The sequence below is a fragment of the Lepidochelys kempii genome, chromosome 2, assembly GCF_965140285.1.
Source record: "Lepidochelys kempii isolate rLepKem1 chromosome 2, rLepKem1.hap1, whole genome shotgun sequence".
Classification (NCBI taxonomy): domain Eukaryota; kingdom Metazoa; phylum Chordata; order Testudines; family Cheloniidae; genus Lepidochelys; species Lepidochelys kempii.
Window position 1 is genome coordinate 258115260 of NC_136381.1, and position 20064 is coordinate 258135323.

General features: G+C 46.3%; 1 long non-coding RNA gene across 2 annotated transcripts in view; it reads right to left on the reverse strand.

The window, feature by feature from the left end:
* LOC140907829 (uncharacterized) overlaps positions 1–20064 on the reverse strand; it is a 91635-nt gene that overhangs the window by 55303 nt on the left and 16268 nt on the right. Inside the window, exon 2 of one of the 2 annotated variants that reach the window (XR_012157648.1) lies at positions 9317–9419. This is a non-coding gene — a long non-coding RNA (uncharacterized LOC140907829). Of the gene's footprint in view, positions 1–6316; positions 6507–9316; positions 9420–20064 lie in introns of those variants that run through there. The other variant, XR_012157650.2, reaches the window with a different exon arrangement.

Here is a 20064-nt window from a genome sequence, read left to right on the forward strand (position 1 = left end):
GGGACTTGTGCTCGTAATTCTTTCGAGGCATTTTTTCACTGCAGAGTTAACTCAGGTGGTCAGCACCAGGGGCTGAGTGACCTGAGTTAGCCTAGCCCAGGTGACAGGGGCCATGCTGCAAATCCCTACCTGGGTTACTGATGCCCTCACTGCTGATGCTCTCCCCTGTGTGTGTCACTAGGAATTCTGGGCACACATCCCATGATTCTTAGCACAGCAGTAAGATGAGTCACTCTGAGTCCTTCACAATGAATTATGGGAGAACTTATCTGTTTTTCTGGGCAAACTGGGGGAGTTGTGGGAAGGCACTGGAGGACTCCTATCACTCGATTGGGTTAGCCTGTGTCCTCACTTCAAAGTGGGCAGGCTACCAGCCCAAGTGAAAGCAGGACCCAGTCTCTAACCCACCCCCTCAGCCTGGCCAACTAACACAGGCGGAAAACACCACCTAACTCCAGCGAGAGGTTTACATGTGGAGACAGGGAGCAGTTTTGGAGGCAACACCATGGTAAGAACCCAGATAACTGCAATGAAAACATGCCCACAGGTGCTTCTCCTCTTTGTTCACAAATTGTCTGCAAACAGCTGTTTCTTAGTTATTCCCTGAACCATGTCTCAGATTAATTTTCGGTCTGTAGGCTGATCAGCTCTCGCAGCCCATATAGTTCTTTGATAATCCAGGACTAGCGATGCAACTTCCCAACTCAGCGGCACAGACGCTCTGCACTTAGCTTCAGCCAGCCTCCCTTTCACCTACAAGTTGGCCTTATACAAACGTCACCCCAAAGGGAGCCCAGCCAAAGCTCTAGGCACTCTTGATGTACATTTAACACCCAAAGATACAGTGTGTCCGCAGGCTAGGTCCTCTGGACTCACGGCAGCAGTGCAAGTAGGGCGGTCCGGTACACCGTACCTGCAAGATATTTATAGCTGGTACAGCGGTCCAGAAAGAGTAGGAGCAGAACGTGGGGCCACTGGGTGGCCCCATGCCCACAGCACCTCTGGCACAGCTGTACCATCCCCAGCCCTGTCCTCCGGGGGGCTGGCTGCTGTACAGATGGAGGGGACCCTGCGTGGAAGGGCTGGGGTGGTACAGCAGCCGTGCTAAGAGGAGGACAGAGCCTCCCTCAGGTAAGGGGGGTGGATCATGGGAAGGGACCGGGGAGAGTGTGGGGGCTCTGGGCTGGGGAAGGGGTGGGGAGGAGTCACATGGACGGTCCCTTGAGAAGGTCACGTGCCCGCCGTGGGCGGGGGGTGCCTACCTGTAAGAAATGGAGTCCACTTGCACCACTGAGTCACAGATACATTAGACTCCGATCTAGTTCGACATGTTACACTCTTGAACATGGAAGGTGTACCAGGACCCATTTGCTTATCCCAGTGCTTTCCCATCTCAGTGTGGATTTGTGGGCGAAGCTTGACAACAGTGCTGGAACACAAACACACCACCTCCGTCTGGAGCTTATTAAGAGAGGCCACTGTAATTCTGTCAACCTCTTCTACGTGTAACACTGAGAATTTCTCATGTGATGCACACAGGGACAGAGGCAATCAGTTCTCTGACTCAAACAATGATACAGCTAAGTTTCACTCTCCCAGACTGCTGTTACATGACACCCCTCTGCTAAATCAGATTTCAAGCATCTGTGAACTGCAATATCTCTTGGTTTAAAGTGGAAGCAACATGACTTTTAGCAAAGGCTTAAGCCACAAAATCTTCTTCCACCTTTCATTAATTCCAAAGAGGAGTGTAAATGTGTAGCAATCCCACCTAGCTCTTACATAGCCCTTTTCTTCTGTACAGCTCAAAGCATTTTACTGAGGATGCAGGTATCATTGTCTCCATTTCACAGATGGGGAAATGGAGGCACAGGAGTGACTTGCCCAAGGACTTGCAACATGTCAGTAGCAGAGTCAGGTAAGCGCCCCAGGTCTTCTGAGTCCCAGTCCAATGCCCTAAGCATTGGAAAATACTGCCTCACCAGTGCAAACCCACAATGTAGAGGAACTGCACTGGAGTTGCTATGTAGGTGTAACTGCATCTGTACACATATGCCCCAGCATAGACAAGCCCAGAATCATCACATTCCAGGAAGTGTTGTCCCAGGCCGAGCAGTGAACTGGAAGTTGAGAGACTTGAATTCTTTTACTGATTATGCCATTGGCTCGCAGGGTAGAATCTCGCAGCTGACCTAATTTCCTGTGCCTCTGATTAGCCAACAGTAAAATGGATGTAGCATTTGTGCACTTCCCGGGGAAAGGTGGCTTAATGTTTGTAAAGTGCTACCAGGCATAGATGCTGAAACTGTTATTGTTACTTGTTAGATTCATCACTGAAAATAGAAGTTGAGACATGCATTCAGTTTCTTGTGTTATTTTCCAGGAGGTAACTAGATTTCCTAGAGGGTGCTGCTAACAAGGAATGTAGGCTCTGCTATTTTCAAACATAATTCTGAGTAATTTACAGCAGCAAAAGCATGAATGGTGCTCCCCAGGGACATTGCAAGTCATTTGCAACAGTGCGGTAAAGTTTTTAATGTGCCCTCATTTTGTTTCAGTTGTTAACACAGATGTCTGTTGAAACATAAAATTGCGTATCACTATCTTTCAGACACCAGGGCAAGACTGCTTTCTTAGAGATGTAGTCCCCAGGCAGCATCAGTCACTGACACAACACCATCAGAAGATGTGTGCTCGCATCTCTCTCGTGTCTGACTCTATACCTAGAAAGAAAGGCCCAGCTTGTCAGAATTGCAAGCACCAAAAAAATGAATGCATGTAATTTGTTCAAGAAATTACCATGACTGTACGCATAGTCCCAGCTATTTGTATGTGCAGCAGACCAGCGAGACATCCAGCTGATCATTTGCATAGGCACCTACTATGATTCCATGCAGAATTATGGTAACTGCTTTTACAAACCACCAAAGTGACCAGTGGAAGTCATTGCAAGCTCCTGGGGGCAGGGACTGTCTGTCATGTCTGTGAAGTGCCTAGCACACATGGGGTCACAGTCCAGGATGAGGCCCTACAATAAGGCAAATAAATAACAATAAAGTCACTAGATATTACAAGACCTGGAGTTTACAAGGGTTGTTAAAGGACTGAGTGTTTATAGAGATACCAAGGACATCCAGAATACAAAAATGTGTAAGGGATATAAGCCCTCATGCTTCAGGCCATTAGTCACTAGCTGATGGGAGGTAGGCGGGAAGCTTTCTAATGGACAGGTTATTCTTTAATTGTCCTTACAGGGTTTCTTGCACCTTCCCCTGAAGCATCTGGTACTCCTGCCTGCTGCTTGTGTCCCCCGCTCCTCCTTTAGGTTAGGGAAAAGCCGCGGAGTAGCAGTACACAGCAGAACAGCCTATGGGAAAACGGTCATAGAATTGGCCGTGACAAGCAAGTGGGTGAGTAGCTGGGAAGCCACCAAAGTTGGAAATAACTAACCCCGAGACATCACCATGTTTGTGACGTGCATGGGGAAGACAAGTGGAAGTGCCAGTTGACGCTGTGCCCTGGGTGGATCTACAGCTTGCAGCCACGCCGCTTGGTACTATAATCTATCTGCTTGTACTTCGCCCATCTCTGAGGCACCTGTCAAGTCGTACAGCTCGATCTTGGTCTAGTCAGGTCTATCTGTGGAAGGGGGCCCATAAAGAGACACCAAGGGGTTGCAAGAGGTGGTATTTGTAATTAGTTAGTTGGCGCACTTCCCTCTGAGACAGTGCTGAACTAATGCTTCAGTATGGAGTTAGGGGGACCATCCTGTGAACATGTAGTCAGTTAAGACCCCCGAGCACTTTTCAGAGAGTCAGGGGGTTGGTACCGGTGAGCTAGCTACATTCCCACCCAGGAGATTACATTCCACCAACTGACACTCCCCCTGCAGTTCTATCTGGATTTCACTACCTAGCCATAGACCTGCAGCATAGTGTTGTTGTGCATTGTTAACTAGCTGCCCTATTCTATCCCAGAGGCGGTTGCATTTAGCTGACGAAGGAAGCCATTCCATATTCTTTACCTACCTCACTAGGGCATTGTGGGGTTTAATAAAATGCCAGGAAAGCTGTTTGGAATCCTCAGATGACGGGCACCGAAGAGCTACAAAGCGCTATGACTGTATCTGTGCAAGCCAAGTGATGAACTCCTAGAAGTGACTCAGTCTGAAAGCTTTGAAGGCTTTCAGGAAGGTAGCTGAAAGCTGCTATCAAATCCCCCCACACACACACACTCTTCTCTCTTTGACTGAGAGAGCAGTGTCATTCTGAAGGGTATCCATCATAAACCAAATCAGGGAGTTTGTTCTTACATAACCAGATTTGCAAGGGTGTTCAGCACCCTCCAGCTCCCATAGTCCTGAATGGGAGGGCAGCTCCTTTGAAGATCTGGCTCATAGAGCTAGATAATCCCCACACTCTCATTGCAATATATACATGCATGAACTTGAAAGTTTGCTATTGTCTTGTATTCATATTTGGGACCATTTGTTTAGTTCCCAAGTGGAATGTCTCAATATCTGACACTCAAACCCACACCTCGCCCAGGAATATTCCAAACTGGATAGTGCCTCTGTTCCCCAACTATTAGGACCATATTGTCTGTTTTGAGAGGTGGGCTGTAAAATTGGGGTAGGGGAACAGGAAATAGAAAGTCAATATTGGTGAAGATTCAGGAGAATACATATTGTCCAGAAAGGTCTGAATTCACAAAACAAATTGCAAATAGGGTAATTTACAGTTAATTTTCATCTCCTGTGGATTTATGATAGACTAACAGCCAAATCTAGGTAGACTGTAGCCAGCAGTGGATAGAGCACCACACTGGGACTCAGGAGAAGTGGGTTCTATTCCTGGATCTACCGCTGGGTGATGTTTGGCAAGTCATTTTACAGTGCCTCAGTTTTCTCATCTGTAAAATAGGGATAACAATAGTGAGCGCCTTTGTAAAATGCTTTGAGATCTATGGATGAAAAGTACTATGCAAGAGCTGGGTATTATTGTTACTGAATGGACTTAGTACTTCCAGTTAGAACATACGTGCCCTACTGCTGGAATTACCAGCTGTGCTACTATCTGTCTAGGTATTTATTGTAACAGAATACACCCTACACACTATTATAATGATCTTTGTACAAGGCATGCCTTGTGAAGCATCATTTGAAAACTCATAGTTTGCTGGTCAGTATTGTCCTGATAAAATATGTGTGGCAACCTTGTAATTGAAGTTATGATTCCCCTGTATGATGTTATTAATACATGTTCCAAACCCCACAGCTCTGCCCAAGCAGAAGTGGGCAGACAGGTCTGTTCTAAACAAAGGAATGTGTGCTTGCCTTATCTTGCATTTAAGCAGAAAACAGAGTCATCAAGCAGGAAGGGAAAACAAAAGAAGTTCAAGCAGATGAAAAAAACAACAGGGAACATCCTTCCACATAGACTGTCTGTCTCCTGGTTCTCAGTTGGCAATGTTTTTCAAGAGAGGGGACTGAAACTGCGAAAAGGAGGGACAAACACTCCAAGGCACCCCGCTCTCTCTCTCTGTCTCTCCCTGCCTATCGCATTCACCCCTCCTGAGAAGACAAAAGGAAACAGTCATTGGATTCTGAGGGAGGGGTCCTGACCTGAAGAGGTTGGTCAGTAAGACTCCTGCTAAAACATGTGGTGAGAAAACTGCTTTGAATCTCATAGAGTTTGTTAAGTTTGGCACCAGGAAGTGTTTTCTCTTTATTTTTCTTGTAACCATTTCTGACTTTTGTGCCTCATTACTAGTACTCACTTAAAATCTCTCTCTTTGTAGTTAATTATCTTGTTTTATTGTTTTATGTAATCCAGTGTGTTCACATTGGAGACTCTGGGTATGCTATTTCAAATAATAATCTGGCCAATTTTTCCTTAAAGGAATAACAGATGTGACATATTTGTACAGAGGGCTGGGCAGTACAGGATGTATGTTTCTGGAGGAAGATCTGGGTCTGGGAGTGTGCTGGGTCACTCTGCAGCATAACCAAGGCTGGTAAGAGCCAAGGGGTGGCTGGCTGGCTGCAGCACACACTCAGACGTAGCTGGGAGTGACTTACATGCTTGTGAGCAGTCCGGGTTGGAGGCTACAGCAGCGAGGCATTGTAAAGGACACCCCAGGTTACAGGGCAGGGGTGACACAGATACTCATTAGTCTGGACTGTACCCCTAGTATGTCACACTTATATCATCTCAGTCACTGTGATATTTAAGCACCTGACTAGACCCCTAGGATGTACGGACATGCACTCCCCATTTCACATGAGAAACCAATGCATGGGTGTTAAATCACTCACCTGAGATCACATGGCCAGTCTGCAGCAGAGCTGGGAACTGAATGTCAAACTCCTGAATCCCTTTCCATTGCCTTCACCACAAGACCCTTCTTCCTCTCCTGGCAGTACACCCGGACAGAAGGAATCTGCGATGCTGCTGGATTTGGATGACATTCAAATCTGCAGTACTTTCTATTCATGATTTTTTTTTCTGCTGGTCTCAATGGTCCCTGTGCAATCTGAAAAATCCCTGGAAAGACCATGGTGTGTGTGATGCTGTACGATTGAAATATGACCATATAGAGATCATTGTTACTACCACTGTTACACAGTTGCAACAAATCTTATACAAAGTATGTCATGTAAGGTATCAATGGAAAAGTTACAACCGATTAAATATGGTTATCCTGTTTGTATGCATGTATCATCCTTATATCTGACGTTATGATATTGACTATGTACCTGCATTTCAAATGTGTCTGTTCCTGGGGTAATACTCACTAGGTAAAATCTACATTTGAAGCCAGACAGCTTTGTGTTGATGGCCCATCAAAAGCAATTGATTCTCACAATGGGCCACAGAAGAAGCTCCTCACAGCCCAGTGAGCCTTCCTGTGGATGTTTTAGAAAGAACATGGACAATGGCTGCTCCTGTTAGTCATCAAAGCATGTAAGGGCATGTGACTTGCTTATGTGACCCTGGATTCTATCTTGTGCCTGTAATTTTCCACAAACTGAGACCGAGAGCTTTGTTTTGGACAGTAACATTCCATTCACATGGGAAAGGGTATAAAAGACTTCTGGAAATATCTCCATTTTATCTTCAGTTCCTGCTTCGTTTCTCTGGACTGGATTTCTAACAAGGAAGCTCTAAAGAAGGACTGATGACCCCCAAGCTGTTTGGGTAATTTCCAGAGAGACTTTTTGCAAACTAGCAGTTTATTCCGTCGCTGATTCAAACCTGATACAAGAACTTTGCAATGATTGTATGCATATGGTTTCCTTAACAATTTTAACTCTATTTCTTTCCTCTTAAATACAGACCTTTAGATTTTAGCTATTAAAGGATTGGCAACAGCTTGATTATTGGGTAAGATCTGAGTTAGATATTGACCTGGCTGTGGGGTTGGTCTCTTGAGATCAGAAGCACCCTTTGTTTGATTAAATTGGTTTTCAGTAACCAGTCATCATAAAGACTAGTGGCTGGGTGGTGAAACAAGGGCTGGAATGCCTAGGAGACTGCTTGTTAACCAGTGAGGTGAGATAGAAGTTTACTTTTGTTACCAGCTTGGTATATCTAATGGTAGAATAACCACCAGCTTGGGGTGAGTCTGCCCTGTTTCTCAGCAGTTTGTCCTGAATCTGGCATCCTCAGCTGTGATCCACTGAGGCATGGTGACACTGTGTACAAAGAGTGAACAACCACAGGGAACTGTAGAAAATCCATTGCTACTGTGTGCCATCTCCTACCCCAAAGCCATCTGAAATGTAAAACCTAAACAAAACTTTCTATCATCAGCTCAGCTTCATCAATCACCTGCCAAGGACCAAGCATGGGATGATACAATATTTGGATAGACCCAAAATGAGAGACACACCAAAAAATTATTCATGCGGGAAACCTAAAATTATGTAGGATTCTTTCCTTTAGTCCATCTCCATAATCCATTTCTCTCCTGTTATAGTCTTCCTTCCAGGAGCCTTTATTTCAGATGCAAAGACTTTTGAGTAATACAAAAAGTGAGGAGACACCAAAAGTGGGCGAAATGCAGGAAATTTTGGGACTAACGTTACTGATGCCCCTCGAACTAAGGGACATTTAAAAGGGACAGACACACTCAGCATCATAGACTATTTTAGGGTAAAGAGCCCAGTGAACTTCCAATCCTTGGGTTAGCTATTTCTGTTTAGTGCTGTTTATTTGCTTGTCTCATGTAATCACCTCTGAAATTCATTTCCTATGTAAGTAAGGGAGTTGCTGTGATGAGGTGATAATGGGCTTCTAGGAAAGGCATGGGTTGTGCTACAGGGGTCAAGCTTAGATCAATGACTTTTGTGTATTTTTAATTTATCCTGACTGCACCAGTTCACATCTAGCTTTGCTTCCCAGAGCCTTGATCTGTACTCCTGATTTCACGGATTTAGTTTACACCTTAACATTTTCATTTATATCCTGCTGGTGCAAAGATGCTTGTGAACAGCTAAGCCCACTGACAGCTGCCCATTAATCCTGCATGCCTCTTTCAACTCAGCAACACTGAAATATCCAGAGTGCCCGCAGGAGGTCTATGGGCCTGATGCAAAGCCCACTGAAATCAATGACGGGAGACAGGGCTTTCCAGTGACTTCAATGAACATTGTATCATGTCCCAAGGCATTACTCTCCAATGCCAATTGGTATTACATCAATGTCACACCTCTGCTAAAGGCAGTTGCTGCCCATCCCAAATTGGCATAGGTCTTTTCTGAATCATGAAAGCCTATAATCGGAACAAGACCACACCTTTTGTGTCAGGATACCAAAGTACTTTATAAACCCTAATTCATTTCCACAACCAAGAGGTGGTTTACTGCTAACCTACAACCTGGATTCCTCCAAATTTTGGTGACTTTCTACCCTCAAGGTGCCCACACAAACACTTCCTTCTGATTCACCACCACGACTACGTCCCTCCGTCCCATCTGAATCTGGCCCGCCCTCAGCTGCCTCAGTGCCAGGCACACAGTACACCCTGCCTATCTGCCACCTCCTCCTGGTCAGGGGGCTACCAACTACTCTGTTATGGGGCACTCCATCATGTGCCACATAATGCAGAGCAGGGTAACATGCTTGAGAGGAGCTCCCACAAAGCTACCTCATTATCTTCCTTCAAGTCTCTCCTTAAAACTCTCCTTTGCCATGAGGCCTCAAAACACTGGACAACATGTCAGCTGCCAGTGTGTTCGGATAACTGCCCATCATGCTGACCGATATTGTCTCATTGCTGTTCCCCATCCATCTGTCCCTCTGTTGTCTCTTACCTTGTAGATTGTAAGCTCTTTGGGGGAGGAACTGTCCTTTTTTTCTGTGTTTGTACCGCACCTAGGACAGTGGGGTCTGGTCCATGACCTGGGCTCCTAGGCACTATGGAAATACAAATAAATAATAAAATTCACACAGGGGGGGTGGCAGGATAGGCAAGCAGGGGTCAGAAGCTGTGCAGAGCTTCCGGACCAGCCCCAACCCCTTCTCAGATCAAAGATTGTTGGCTTCTAAAATCCTCGCTCAACCCACCAAGCAGAGAGCCAAGGATCTGCCCTCAGTCTGCTCCTTCTCACACACCCGGCAGGTGGGATTTAGCTGCATTTTACGGATGAGAAAATAGAGACAGGTCAGCAATTTCAGAAGCGGGCACAGCTCTTCTGTATGTCAGCCCCAAGGTGTCTCAAATTGACATCCAAAAACAGAGGCACTCAAAAATCAGTGTCTGCTTTTGAAAACTTCGCTGATGCCTGTGGCTTCCCCAAGGCCACAGAGCAAAGAAGGGAGAGAACCAGGACTAGAGCTTTCTGATTCCTAGCCTCTAACCATTGGACCACATGGTCTCCCTTATCTTTATGATGCTGCAGTGCCACCTCCAGGCCACAGGCTTCAGGAGGGAACAGTTTAGGAATCTAAGTATCAGATTTGATTCCTGCAGGTTTGAACCATGGCAAGGTCACCATGGCTTGCTATCCCTTTGAGGTACCAGGTGGAATTCTGTGCAGTTTACTGGGCAGAAGTCTTTCAGATGAGACCTTAAAAACCCAGCACCCATCAGCTCTGGGTGGATATTAAGGATTCCATGGCATTTTTCATAACAGATTTCAACCCAGGTGCCCTTAGGCCCAAATTGCCCCCAACACACACATATGCCTTGATGCACAGCATGCTTTGCTCTAGCTGCTTACCTAGCTTTCACCCTCCACTCCAGGCGCATGCATGAATGTATTTGATGAGGACCTTTGGGATGGAAGGATGTAGTCTATAAATGCAAAATGGGATTGTCCTGCAAACCAGCCCTGAAGGACGTGGCAGAGATCTGAGACTATTTGGTGCATTTTTGGATTGCAAACCTCTCCAAACCACAACGCTACCTGCAAAGGGAGGAGGGAGGAGTGTGGAAGCCATATCGGAATCCATGTGCATTGCCAGAACAGCTGTTAGTCCCCAGAGTTCCTTTCTTCATTTGCCTATTTCTAGCAGCCCCGTGAGACAGCCACAACCTTCGGGCTACACTTGCAGCAGTTTCTTTTCTTAGGAAGTCAAGAAGTAAGGGCCTTTCCTGTGCAGAGATCTGGAGATTATTTACCAAAATATAGGTGTCACTAAGCTGCACAACTGTTTTCTGTATGTTGCTGATGGGGGAGAATAGCAAGACACTGCTCAGTGGTAGCAGAGCAGCCTGATAAGGTCTGTGGTTCTCTGTGTGCTGCTTGGCAGATAGTCACGGGGACCCTAAAAAGTCATTTCATTTTCTTTTTTCCCCGTCCCAGCTCAGCTGCACATTGCATTAGAGCCTTTCGGCCAAAGCAACCCGTTGCCCAGTGGAAGTGCAATTAGATGATAGACTAGTGCTCTGGGCAGAGGGCTGCAAAGCAAATTTAACCCTTCAACTGGTCTTCCACTGCACCTGCTCTGCCGGCACAATCTAGTGAGGTCAATGGAACTTTTGGACACACCTAGAACATTAATCAGCTCAGCAGGTGCCTCCTATCCAGACTTGCCTTCAGCCCATGTTCACCTGAAGCCAAGGGGCTCAATGAAAGGACCCGCTAGCACCACTTTCAGTTAAAGCCCAAAGTTGTCGTGTCCTAAATCAGCTGCTCTAACAGACATACTACCTGAATAGTGTAAACATAAGCAGAACAGCTGCCTAGTCTACTAGATAGGGCCTGGGGTCAGCACTCAAGGGACCTGGATTCTAGTCCCACCACTGAGCTGCTCCATGTCCTTATACAAGTCACTTCACATCAGCTTCTCTTCCCACCTTCTGTCGATCTTATCCATTTAGATTGTAAGCTGTTTGGGGCAGAACTGTCTCTTCCCATGCGTTGGGGCCCTGATCTCTGCTGGGCCCCTACGTGCTACCTGAATATAAATACACAGTATTTTACATGTGTATAGCACCTTCCGTCCCAAAGAACCCCAGCACTATACAACTGGTTTATATATAATACCACTGAAACGGAGCCAACTCTGAGGTGGGGAGTAGCAGATGGGCAGCGTGCTTTCCAACAATAGGGAACACCTGCTTATGTTCTAAATCTAAATGGACATTTCGAGAGAAAAAACAGGGGCACCTCATTCCCCTCCTAATTAGGAACAATTTTGGATGGGAAGGAGGCAACGCCAGGACAAGGACACAAGGGCAGACCTCTGCTCTGATGATAGAAGCTGTTGGCATGTCAACCTCCATGGAGAGCCGATGGAAGGTGAAATCCTAGCCCAATTGAAGTCAATGGCAAAATTCCCATTTGCCTTCAATGTGACCAGGACTTCATTGTAGGTCTTCAGTTCTAAGGGCCTGTCCAAGTGATTTTCACTTAATAAAATGCTACAGTACCTTGGAAGGATGAAGGAACATTGATTTAATGAGTAGTAGAAACACAGGGCATGCCCCAGTGCTGTCAAACTTCAATGACTTTACAAACAGGGATACCTATAATTCTTCCTGGCTGGATCTTGTTATACAGGAACTTAGTGGTACCCAATGGAAGTCACCTTGCAGGGCAGGAGATCCCCTGTGTTATGCAGGAGGTCAGATTAGATTATTGTAATGGAAATTTCTGGCTTAAAAAACAAAACAACATGATGAATCCATGACGTTGAAGAGTGAAATCTGTCATTCTGGACAATATGTTTGTTACTCACATAGGGCTGGCTGTAATGTCTCTTGAAACGGAGTATTTCCAATCTCCCCAACACCTACCTTCCCCCAACTGTTGCTGAAGGACAGAGATGAAGGGGTTATACCAAAACAGAAGAGGCTGCTTTGAATAACCGCTGTTTGGGCTATTGCTATAGTTGTGGTTGGTTTGCTATTTTAAGCAAGACTCACAAGGGAGGGGCTAAAAAGATAGCACTGGAAGAGCTGCCCAGAAAACAGCATTAGCTTTGGCTGGGGTTTTCAGTTTTATTTTGGTTTTAAAGCGCTCTCGTTGGAAATAGGGAAGTTGTTTGGCCACAACATTCAACTGTCACTTTTGCAGGGCAAAGAGCTTGACCTAAATCTGTCAGGGGTGAGCACAGCTGGGTGGGAAAACAATTCTTCTGCCTGAACCGCTCCCACTCTGCAAGCCCACCATGAGCCATTATCATTTTCACTTGAAAACACTGCGGTAAGATGCTGGACTATAAGCCCTATAGGTTGCAGCCCATCATTCGTCTAGCTGAGAGGTACAGAACAAGCACAACATGGACAGCAAAAGCTCCCCTGCCTGCTCCATCAGTGAAACAGTCCTGTTCTGGAGAGAACACTGCTGGGGCCATAGGCGTGGTAAAATGTCCATAACCATTTAGGGCCTGAGTTGATGCCCACTGAAGCCAATGGGTGTCTTTCCATTGACTTCAGTGAGAGTTGGATCAGCCCTTTGCTCTTCTGCAGTTTGTCAGTGAAGATGGCGAAGATCACTAATTTGCTAGAAAGGATTTTTAGTAAGTCTGTCTAGCCAGAGGTAGTACCAAATGACTGGAGAATAGCTAATGTCATCCCAGTATTTAAGCAAGGGAAACAAAAAATGTGATCTGGACAATTACAGACCTGTTAGTCTGACCTCAGTAGTATGTACGATTTTAGAACAAATTGTGAAGGATAAAATAGTTAACGGATTTTCTTCTTTGAGAAAATAAGTGATTTTTTAGGTAAGGGAAATGCAGTAGATCTAATGTACTTGGACTTCAGGAAAACATCTGACACCGTGGCACATGGGAAATTTTAGGTTAAATTGGGGAAGATAGAGGATCAGTAAAAGGATTGTTAGGTGGGCAAGGAATTGGTTAAAGAGGAGAAGGCAACGGGTAGTGCTGAAAGGTGACTTATCGGACTGGAGGGAGGTGACTAGCGGAATTCCTCAAGGATCAGTCTTGGGACCAACCTTATTCAATATTTTTATTAATGACCTTGGCAAAAAAAAATAGGAGCGTGTTAATGAAATTTGCTAATGATATTAAGTTGGAAGGCATCGTCAATACAGAAGACGACCAGAATGTTCTACGGGAAGATCTGGGTGACCTTGAATAATGGAGTGACAGAAATGAGATGAAATTCAATAGTACAAAGTGCAAGGTCAAACATTTAGGGTCTAATAATAATAATTTCTGCTGCAAGCTGGGAGCTCATCAGTTGGACCTGACAGAGGAGGAGAGAGACCTGAGTGTACAGGTCAATCGCAGGATGACTATGAGCTACCAATGTGATGCAGCCGTGAAAAAAGCAAATGCAATCCAAGGCTGCATTAGGCAAACACAAAGCAAATTCACTTTATTACTCGAGTACCATAGGCATGGAACACGAATATTTTTGAAGGTATTCACCTCGCTCTACAGAAAACCAGCTCCACAGACAAAGGCAACAATTTCTAAGAACACATGCAGCATAACAGAGCATTTCTCAGAGATCTAACTGCCTACCGGCTCAGATAAAAGAAATCTTTCAAGTTCAGATTGTAATCGCATCATCTCGTGACTCCAAGACAATATTACAGTATTACACTGGCACCACCAACTCATTTCTCACAAATCAAAAAACTGTAAGATAGCAACAGGTGAACATAGCGGGATTTGAATTGGTGACACAATGTTGATGAGTTATGTATCCTGTTATCATTTCTGAGTCATCCTTCCTGTGAATATTTATACAGATAAAAATGGCTGCTTCTGGAGACAGAAAAGGGTCATTTTACTGCTAGGAGCACTTTGGGCTGCTAAAATGCTCACATTTATGTGTAAAACATTAAAAATTACCACATAGTGCATGTGTTAAATTTTCCCCACAGGATGGAATTTTGTCACAAGCAGTTGCAGTTACTGGCAGATATGGGGAAGTTTTATTTTAGCTGAGTGGTTCTCCAATTTTTTCCCCCTTTCTGCATGGACCACGTAAGGGGGACATTTTCTCATAGCCCATCTTCCCTGTCACCACTCCAGTCTATCATTGCACAGTTTCTGTAGACTATGCCTTTAGGGTATAGCAAACAATGGTTGCTCGACCACACCTAGAGAGCCCCTGTCTTAGATCAAATCTGCTATCCACTTGAAAATATCACTTTTCTCGTGCAAAATGGGTCAGAAACTAGTGTTCAGTTGGAAAAAATTGAAGGCTAGGGGCTTTAAAAAAAAAAAACCCTGGAAGAAGCTTGCTTTAAAAACAAAACAAAAATAGCTCCTTATATTTGCCAGACTAGTCAGCCCTGTATCAGCCTAATTGAAAAGGACAAAGGACTGTAAAGTAAGGAAGAAATATTAGGGCAACACAAAAACCAAAACCATGTTTGATTCCTAATTACACTGTGGGCTTTTTCTGTCTAACAGATCCCTTGTCTTTCTTTGCCACAGTGTAATGTCGCTGGGATGTAGCATGTGCTGCAGGTGACTCAACAGAGACAGACGGGGCCATGTTTATCTGCTACACAGATGTCTGATTTTGTACCACTCTAGCTAACCAGATTGTTTTTAGGAGGGGGAAGGGTAAAAGCTGTCCTTCAGTACTCATAATTCTCTGTTGCCACAGCTGGCTGAGCGCTTTGAGCAGGAGTCAGCTGCTGACTGGGAGTCATTATCAGATGCTTTTCTCCTCAGTGGTGGAGAAACGCAGATTGCGTACGGGATCGTCTTCATTCTTCTTCGTTCTGCACCAGTTCTCGTCACTGGCGTGCACTCAGTCTGCTCAGAGGAGAACAACAGGCAGGCTGTGGAATGGTGGCACTGCTTCTGTTGCACGGCATTCAGCACTGACACCAGGACGTGCATCCAGGTTTTGAAGGATAGCTGCTCTGTGAGACTGAAAAGGAGTACTGAGTAGAGGGGGAGGCTGGCCCAAAGGCTACCAGCCTGGGAATCAGGCAAGCTGGGGGGAGGGGGGGAGCCAAGCCCTTCTCTGCCACAGATTTTTCTGGGTGACCTTGGGTAAGTCACTTAGTCTCTGCCGCCTTTCTCCATCTGTAACTTGGTAGTTCTTCCTGCCTCCCTCAGAGGGCTGCTGAGGAGATAAATACACTTTAAAGAGATTGTGAGTGCTCAGGTAGTATGATAAGGGGGGCTAGGTAAAGTGCCTATGAAAGGCTGGGCATAGCAGCAGCGTGGGGTCCTCAGCTCTAACTTTGTTGTTGGAATAGGATCCATTTAGTGGCTTTGGCTAGCTGTCTCCTGTGCAATTCTCTCCTTTGTGAGGCTGCTTCGACCAAACCATAGCCTAGACCCGTGGCTCCCAGCACGCACCACTTCAAGGTGACTGTGCATTAAGCAGAAAACGCATGTTCGATTAGGAATTGAAAATGTGTTTCCTGAGCTGCGCTCTATGACATTGAAATGGAAGCGTTTGAATCGGCCTCATCGCTACGAGGAGGCAGATGGCACAGGGCACCACCTTCCCCCGCGCCCACCGTTTCCCCGGCCACCCCAGGAGCGGCTCTGCTGTGAGCCTGGCAGTGCTAGTCTGAGAAGCTGCTGTCCCTGCCCTGCAGCACCTGTTTCCCGCTCTAGCAACTGCTGCATCACAGGGGAGGGAGGAGAGCAGTGGCTCTGGCTACTCCATTGCCTGCTGCCCTGTAACAGCCCCAAGGAGAGCACTGACAGGACCTTGACTGTCTCCGCCTGAGCAGCTAAGAAAGGATGGCTTCCCTCCCTCATACAGCCACCCAGAGCAGCCCAGCAGTGGAGGAATTCTAACTTGCACCAGGTCGCTATACTCCCCTAAGGTCCATAAGGCAGCTGGGGCACAACACTCTCCAGCCACTCCCTCTCTGTGCCCCTCCTCACATGCCCCCGGTGCCAGAGGTTGCAAGAAAGGTGGCTTAGGAGCCAGCTGTGCCGATTCTGTGAGACTCCCATGCTGAGGGAGTCCCCAGAAGTGGGATATAGACTCACAGAAGATTAGGGTTGGAAGAGACCTCAGGAGGTCATGTAGTCCAACTCCCTGCGCAAAGCAGGACCAACCCCGACTAAATCATCCCAGCCAGGGCTTTGTCAAGCTGGGCCTTAAGAACCTCTAAGGATGGAGATTCCACCACCTCCATAGATAACCCATTCCACTGCTTCACCACCCTCCTAGTGAAATAGTGTTTCCTAATATCCAACCGAGACCACCCCCACTGCAACTTGAGACCACTGCTTCTTGTTCTGTCATCCACCACCACTGAGAACAGTCGAGCTCCATCCTCTTTGGAACCCCCCTTCAGGTAGTTGAAGGCTGCTATCAATTCCCCCTTCACTCTTCTCTTCTGCAGACTAAATAAGCCCAGTTCCCTCAGCCTCTCCTCGTAAGTCATGTGCCCCAGGCCCTAATAATTTTCGTTGCCCTGTGGGTGGCTTGTGCCACTGGAGTGCTCTAAAGGTAGCAGAGCAGGCAGAGGATCTGCCCCAACATACTGATTGCGGCCCCTGGACCTTGCTGGAAGATGTCTGACCCTCAGGCTGAAGAGGTTGAATGCCACCGTTCTAGACACACAGGTCTGCAACTCTAAGCCATGGCTGAGCTATTGGAGTGGTTGATGTGGGAGAGCCCCACTGACAGAGTTTGTAACTTCATTGGATTAAAGCAGTTTCACTAGTGGGGTTGATCAACTTCTCCACCACAGTGGAGGAAATTTGCACCCTCCTCGTGCCACAAGGGTTCAGACGGCTGTCTTAAACTCTGTGGCCAGAACCTGTGAGCATCATGGTTTGGGTCTCTTTCAATACAGTGTAGTAGTAAAACACAGCTAGGGTTTCGCTATTTGTCTACAGCAAAGATATTCTGTCCTGGCTTTGTAATAACATATGCTTTGGAAGCAGAGGACGGAGAAAACTGATATGGGTTATCATAGAGCAGATGCCTACCAGCTTTCCTACCATGGATATGGAGGCATCAGAACTTCAGAAAGGAACAATACATTGGAAGACTCTTAGGGCTTGTCTACATAGGCAGTTATACTAATATAACACAGGGTGTGAATTAAGACATTCTAGCTATCCCAGTATAACTCCCTGTGTGGATGCTTTTATTCTGGTACAAGAGGGGTTTTTTTTCTCCCTCCAGTTTAGCTTATGTCGCTTTGGAAGCTAAAACTGCAACAAAACCCCACTTTTATTCTGGGATAAGAGTGTCCACATAGGGTTATACCAGTATAACTACAGCATTGAACTGTACTGGTATAACTGGAAAAATCTCCTATGTACACAAGCCCTTCGCAGTTGAGACAGATGCAAAAGACAAAACCAACAAGAGCTGGGGGCACACGAGAATCAGCTTTGGTTTGAGCAAGAGTTTCTCTGCTCTTACTTAACTCAAACCACTTTTCCCTTCTCTCTCAGGGTCACAGGATCCACACAGGTTTCCACCTCCTCGTGCCTGTACCCTGTGTTGGCCGGCCAAATAAACAGTCCCAATGCCTTCTTTGGGGCTTCACCCTTGTGTCTTTATTTACAGTGCAACCGTGTAGTCCCTTTTATTCCCCCAACAGCTATCCCCATTCAGACCCTTCCCAGGGTCTCCTAGCCCATGAGGCTCCTTGCCTTTGGTGAGGAGACAGAGCTGTAAGCCTCCTGCCTCCTGCCTCCTATCCCCTCCCAGGCTAGCCTCCTGACTGAGTTGTCTCCTGGGCTTTTATAGCCCTTCCCTTCCTCAGCCCAGCTGCCACTACTTAGCTCAAGTCATTGCTGTGAGCCGGCCCTTGTTAGGGCCTGCAGCTGGGATCTCTGCTGGCTGCCTGGGCCCCTGCACCTGGCTTCCCTACCAGAAAGCAGGGCTTAGCCAGCATTTTGGTAGGGCATTCAAGGGGTTTTACCCCTGCCCTGCCACACCCAGTTTTTTTTTTTTAATCAGGCCCCTTTCATGAGTCACTTTGAGCCTGATCCAAGTGCCTCTCAAAGTCAGCTGAAAGCCTCCCATTGACTTCAACAGGCTCCGGATCAGCCTTTTAATGAGGAACAAAGCACTCTACAGAACAGCACAGTGGCTGCTTCTGCAAGCCCCATATACCTTGTTCCCGCAGCTCTCATTTTTCAGCTGTAGTATGCTTCTTGGCAAAGTCAATTCAGCAAATGCCCAGATTTATAGAGTTCAGCCACATGGTGACCTCTTTCAGGGCCACACGAGCAGCTATTATTTAAAGCCTTTTACAGTATATGTATTATGGGACAAAGCGCACTTTTCCAATAAGATTTAAAGCCTCTGTCTAGTGAAGCATATATCACCTTGAAGAACACCTTGGGTCTTGCATATAGATGTTCCTTGTATGACTTCCAGTGCAGGTTCACTTGGCTGGCTTCTTGAAAGGTGTCTTCTCCTGCCAAGTAGGTGAAACTGTAAAATCTCTTTCTTAAGAGATTCTGAAGTGCCTCTCACCCAGGTATCTCCGTGCCAACAGGCTACTTTAAGCGACACTGTATTGACTCATAATTTGAAATCACTAGGAGAAGGTCAGTATCAATAAGAACCTTGTTGCTTGTCTATTAAACATAGTGGGGAAGACCTGCTGTTGGGTACATTGCACATTTCCAGTTTCTGAATGCTTGAAGAGCCTGAGAGTATCAGGACAATGATATTCCTCCTGGGGAAGAGACAAATCATCATCCATATTACTGAGCACTTCCCCTCAGGTAGCAGTTCCAGCTTGAGTTGGCAAAGGGAGGGAAGAGATGGAAAGGGGCAGGGCTAGGAAGAAGGGGAAACCAGAAGCCCAGGATGGATGAAGTAAATGAAGCATCTCATGTCTTGGACAGGGCCAACATTGTATCATTACCTTGTGTTGGTGGGCTTGACTTTCCTCTTGCACACACTGGTGTAATTCTATTAACTTCAGTGCGGTTACTCCTGATTTACAGCAGAGAGAAGACTTAGGCCCATCCTTTGTGTCCTTGCTCCCAGGTGTAGGCAGGTAAAAGGCCCACAAGCATCATTTCCACTTTCTAGTGGTGATATTTTGTATCGAGACTGGTGGGGGCAGGGGAGGGTTGGCTCTTCGTGCAGCTTTTTACTAAGATGCTATTACTTCTCTATTTAACTGCACTGACTGTGCTGTGTTCACAATGTGGAAATGGTATGCCTACTTTGGGAGCTCATTACAAGTGCTCCAGGGTAAGTAGAAGAGAATGCAGCAGCAGCTCAGACAGCGTGTATATGTCTCAACTTAAAATTCCTAGCTGCATCCTGGGTTTGGATGGGAGGGTGAGGGAAAGCTCTCTGTGATACTACACAAAGGCTCCCTGCCATGTAAATAAAACGCCACCAACTGATTCCAGTCGGAGTGCTTTGGTGATTTAAATGATGTACACGGCAGAGAACAGCTTGATTAATTCATAGGAACTTTAACTACTGTACTTAGGGCTCCATTCATCTGGAATGATCTGTAGCCTTCTCTGCCACACGAGTTACAAAATGTCCCAGGCTTCAGTTCCAGGTGATCGATTCGTCACACACCCCAGAAGTCAGCACAGCCACAGAACTCCTTTTGTTTTAAAAATATGTGTGGCTGAGCTATTGTGCTCCAGACAAGAGCAGGGACTTAACCATGCAGCTGGGCAAGAAGAAGGGTGGGTGGGAGTGCATTTC